The sequence below is a fragment of the Oryctolagus cuniculus genome, chromosome 1, assembly GCF_964237555.1.
Source record: "Oryctolagus cuniculus chromosome 1, mOryCun1.1, whole genome shotgun sequence".
Taxonomy (NCBI): domain Eukaryota; kingdom Metazoa; phylum Chordata; class Mammalia; order Lagomorpha; family Leporidae; genus Oryctolagus; species Oryctolagus cuniculus.
The window spans coordinates 117,699,306-117,705,305 of NC_091432.1; positions in this window are offsets into that span (position 1 = coordinate 117,699,306).

The window sequence follows — 6,000 nt, forward strand, 5'->3', positions numbered from 1 at the left end:
ACCCTATAAGGCTCTATATATTTGGACAAAGACAATTGACATTACAGGCTTAATTACTGAGTATACGGAAGGGAAGAAAGGAGACTGTTGGGGTTATAAAAGACAGCAATCACTCATCCTATTCTTTGCACTCTTATTAGAGAACAAATGGAGAAATAAGACTCAGGATCCTCACAAAATAGCAGAAGATTAGCTTTAGTCCTGGAGAAGTTGACTGGAAAACAGTTTAGATCTTCAGCCACGGTGAGACTTTCTCATTCCCTCACTGTATTCCCCAGATAAATCCAATGGACCCAGGCCCAGGAAGCATTGAACAATATCAGACCTTCATAAAACTGGGTATAAGTGCTGGTCCAGAGGGGTAGCCAGTTCTAAACACGGAACCCTTCAGAGAGGGCTGTCATTTCCAGTTCAGTCTCCCCGTTTCTAGAGTGACGAGTCTCTCCTCTCACCTCAGGACGAGAACAGAGAAATAGGTAAAGAGAAAAGACTCTTTCCTTCCTTTACTCTCCTAGGGAATAAAAGAACCATCATCTGCTTTTGGACCGAGAAACATGGCTCGTTTAGAAAGACAGGGAATAATTTGCCTGAACAAGCTTTCCTCTTGGAAAAAAACGTATAATTGCTTATATCACATAAGCATATAGTTTCACATTAGATTTTTGCTTCCTAAGTTCCATAAATATAGCACAGAACTGCTTCACTGCTGAAATATTTATTTTTCAAATTGTCTCAGAAAAGAACGAGAAAATGTGAAGAGAGCAGCCTCTCAATGACTATTTTCCCTTCAGCCCAGATGGCTGCCTGTGGGGATCATGGCCTTCCTAGCTTCTGGGGGCCAAGGTCATTCTATGCAATCTCTGGGTAAATAAACAAAACCTAAGCTGTTTTAGAAGCTGTTTTCCCATACCATCTGCAACTTTAAGAAGAAAACTGGTAGTTAGTATCCTGGAACAATTCACCAGCACTTTCTACTTATAATAACACTCCTGGACTCAGGGAACAGACAAGGCACTCAACTCTACATAATTTGTGTGAGGGAAAGAGAGACAAAGGAACACTCAGATGACATTTTTAGAAAACTAACCCCACCACCTATCACCTAGGCCTCAGGTACATGATATGACCAGGAAGGAATAAACCTTCATGATTTGGTTAGGGAGCAAGAACAGAAAATCTTTCCAAAGTATGCATAGGATGTAGGGAAACCACAAGCAATTGTGCAGGATTCCAGAACTAGTAGAGGAAGCACCAATACAATGTGTAGGCTGGACTAGACAATGAGAGGGAGAGAGCTGTATGGGAAAGGCCATTTAGCACAAGTGTGACATTGAGTTAATGAATGCAGCCCACAGAATCCCCACAGGCAGAGGCCAGAGGAATAAATACCGTCCCTTTCTCTCTTCTTCCCTATATTACTCACTAAGGCACTGGACAAGAGGGGCTGTGAATGCATCTGTCACACTGCAGGGACAGAGCAGGATGGATAAGTGCAGGGAATGGGTTTTGAGACCAAATGAAGGATAATTAGCACAGTCAGAAACATGCCTACAAAGGAGGCACAAAGGATAACACGAATAAAATGATAAACATGCAGGCCCTCCAACTGCCTCACATCCACCAATCAGGAGGGCTAGGAGCAGTGAGAAAAGTGCCCAAGTCCTCCAGGAAGGTGGGGTCTGTTGAAAAAAATCCCAATTTTTATCAAAAATGGACTAGGGCTAGGGTAGTGGAGTCTAGTTCTAAATGTCTGGGAAGAGCCAAGGTGGAGAAAATCAAGGTACCATTAATAGTGAAACAGGGGGTGGAGCTAGGGGGGCACTGATTCACAATTAGCCAAACAAAATTTCATCCAGGAGAGCATCAGGAGGAAGATCTATATGCTCTGTTATGAATTTTGTGCATGATCGTGTATCCAAGGGAGAAAATGTATCCAGAAAGAGGGAAGTTGGAGACAAATGATAGCTGATCCACTGAAATGCACACTTCTCCCCTGAATGTCACTGTAGTAACAGAAACATATCTGCCACTGGTGTCAAACACTTGTTAGCGCCCCGTCTATGCGCCCTTACATCCTGCTCTCATCCGGATGCGCAGCAGCTTCCAATGTGCTTTCACAGACTCCCAACAGCAAGCGCCACTATACTGTTATTTACCGGTGAGCCCCATTCAAAATGGCAGAGCTGCATTCCTTGCTCAGGGGAGCATAGAAGGCTTGGAGATGTGCGTTCCCTGAGGTCCTTGAACCCATTTATCAGGGCATAAATACTCCAGATGCCTGGTCACTGAAAAAGACAATTCTAAGGCATATCATACAATGGCTTCAAAGATGCCATGTAGGCTTGAGCCAAAGTTGGCCATTATCAGGATGTGTGTGATACCGAATACTTTTTCCATCTTCCTCAATCTAACCTCTGTATTCCTCTACTGTATTTGCATGGATCACTTTCACAGCAATTTTTGTCTTGGGTATGCTGGTGCATTCAATCCACGCCTAAGAAGGGGAAAACCAAATGAAAAATGCAGAATATTGCACCTAGATAGAAGAAAAATTTGAAGAAAAAAATTTTTTGTGGACTTTTTTTTAACTTTTATTTAATGAATATAAATTTCCAAAGTACGATTTATGGATTACAATGGCTTCCCCCACATACCGTCCCTCCCACCCACTACCCTCCCCTTTCCCACTCCCTCTCCCCTTCCATTCACATCAAGATTCATTTTCGATTATCTTAATATACAGAAGATCAGCTTAGTATACATTAAGTAAGGATTTCAACAGTTTGCTCTCACACAGAAACATAAAGTGAAAAATAATAGATGATTTTTTTTAAATGATGATGAAATCAGATCGGACCTATTGTCATGTTTAATCCCAGTGAGAGTCAAGTTGGGAGTTGATAATTTCTTTTTTTTTTTTTTTTTTACAGAGGATCAGTTTAGTATACATTAAGTGAAGATTTCAACAGTTTGCACCCCCATAGAAACACAAAGTGAAATATATTGTTTGAGTACTCGTTATAGCATTAAATCTCAATACACAGCACATTAAGGACAGAGATCCTACATGAGGAGTAAGTGCACAGTGGCTCCTGTTGTTGACTTTACCAATTGACACTCCTGTCTATGGCATCAGTAATCTCCCTATGCTCCAGTCATGAGTTTCCAAGGCTATGGAAGCCCTCTGAGTTCTCCGATTCTTATCTTGTTTAGACAAGGTCATAGTCAAAGTGGAGGTTATCACCTTTAAGAATGAAAATGTTTAGAATCCAGAACACATCACAAAAAAATTTAAAACAAAAATAAACTTTCTATATCAGGCTATCTCCAACTCACAGGAAAATTCTCAGAGTTCTCAGCTCAGGAAACTAGCTGGTGAGTCCGTGGTCCAGCATGGCTGCCACTTTACTTGAGAAGACAGTGAGGTAGCACAGCAATCCTCAGAGGCTGTTCCCAGAGCAGCAACAGAAGCATCACCTGGGAACCTCATAGGAATAAAAATGCTTGAGTTCTACTGAATCAGGAGCTCTGTGGATGGAACCCAGAATTATGTCTTAGCAAGGTCTCCAAGCGATTAGGGTATAGCTAACCTCTAGAATCTGGTGTAGCTTCTGGTCCCAGGAAGTGAACTGAGGTGCATGCATTTAACTGATTCAGAAAAGGCCAATCACTTTCTGGATTTGCCTCAGGAGAAAGGAGATGGAAAATGTTGGAAAGGAAATGATGTCAGAGATGAAGATGGTCAAACACAACGCTTTATGATCACAAAACCCACCTGCTTGTGATGTGAATGCTGATAAAGGAAAGTTTGATGAGAGGAGGCACGCAGCACAATGACGATGGTTAGTGACACTCTGACAACAGAACGACAGAGAATTGCCTGGGTGGAGCATGACATCATCAATATCTACCCCAAGACAAACCAATCATCAGAAAAGAACAGATCAAAGGGGCACAGATGCTATAGCAATCCTAGGCCACAAGTATTAAAGATGAAGTGACCCCTAATGACCAAGAGGCACAAGAAAATCACAGAAACTTGCTCCTTAGATTAGTGATGTTCCTCTCTGAGAGTCTGTTATAATTTAAAAGGAAATAACAGATACTAGACTTGTTTAAATAAAGGGGAGAGTGATCCAACATGGGAAGTGAGATACTCAGCAGACTCATAGAATGGCAGATGTCCTAAATAGCACTCTGGCCTCAGAATCAGCCCTAAAGGCACTCGGATCTGGCTGAAAAGCCCATGAGAGTATTTCAGGCATGGAAAGCCAAGACACTCTGGCAAAAAGATCTCTGTGAGTGAGATCCCAGTGGAAAGAACAGGTCTTCAAAGAGGGAGGTGCCTTTCTCTGAAGGGAGGAGAGAACCTCCACTTTGACTATGACCTTGTCTAAACAAGATAAGAGTCGGAGAACTCAAGGGGCTTCCATAGCCTTGGAAACTCATGACTGGTGCATAGGGAGATTACTGATGCCATAAACAGGAGTGTCAATTTGTAAAGTCAACAACAGGAGTCACTGTGCACTTACTCCTCATGTAGGATCTCTGTCCTTAATGTGCTGTACACTGAGGCTTAATGCTATAACGAGTACTCAAACAGTATATTTCACTTTGTGTTTCTATGGGGGTGCAAACTGTTGAAATCTTTACTTAATGTACACTAAACTGATCTTCTGTTAAAAAAAAAAAAAAAAGAAAAGAAAAGAAACTATCAATTCCCAACTTGACTCTCACTGGGATTAAACATGACAATAGGTCTGATCTGATTTCATCATCATTTAAAAAAAATCATCTATTATTTTTCACTTTATGTTTCTGTGTGGGAACAAACTGTTGAAATCCTTACTTAAGGTATACTAAGCTGATCTTCTGTATACTAAGATAATCGAAAATGAATCTTGATGTGAATGGAAGGGGAGAGGGAGTGGGAAAGGGGAGGGTGGTGGGTGGGAGGGACGGTATGGGGGGGAAAGCCATTGTAACCCATGAGACGTACTTTGGAAATTTATATTCATTAAATAAAAGATAAAAAAAAAATAAAAAAAAAAAGGAAATAACAAAGAGGAGATATAAGAAGGACAAGCTGAAGACAAGCTTACAGGATGTGAATTTATTCCTAGTAGAGTGACCAAACTCTTAAGAACAAGGAGAAGAGGACGGACTCGAGCCCTGGTTGGTTCAGAAACAAGAAAACTATGTAGTCTCTGTAGAGATGCTCCCCATAACCATTCTCTTCTTGGGAGCCATCTCTGCAAGTAGGCAAGAACTTCTTTATGAACCAAACCAATTCCTATTGCTGTAACCAGAGAACAACCATACTTAACACGGGGAAGATGACTAACGGAGAATGCCCATCTTTCCCTCTCTTTCTGCACCTGTCCACGTCCTTCCCATATGAATGCACTTCCAGGTTTGAAAAATGTCCTATGTAGGGCCAGTACTACAGGCTGATCTGTACAGAGAGTGTGCACAGGGAACCCAGCACTCACAGCACTGACTGGGAAGCAGCATCTCAGAGAGGTTCAGTAGCAGCCCAGCTGCTCAGGAACCACACATTGACTCAGGAATGAGAATGGGGAAGAGATCTGGAGACATTAGGATCTCTGCTTCCATTTTTCAGTTACCCTCACACCAGAACCAAATTTAAGGTACAAAGCAGTTCCCCAAACATTCAAGCCTCCATTCGGTCACAATCCATTTTTCATCTTAGCATCAGGGTACGGTCTTCCAGCTCCTGCCCTCCCATGTCCAAGAAGGACAAAGACTTGGCTAGCGTGGGACCAGCAGGGGCAGGGGGTCGTGAGGAAGAATGTGCTTAAAGTGTATATACTTATTTCTCTTGTTATGGAACGAAAACTAAAGCCTGAATTATCCTGGAATCCATCCTGACCCAAAAACCATGAAGAAAGGAATCATCCATCTGTGACAATAGGGTCATAAGATGAATTTAAGGGCTGACCCTGTGACTTAGTGGGTGAAGCCTCCACCTGTGATGCT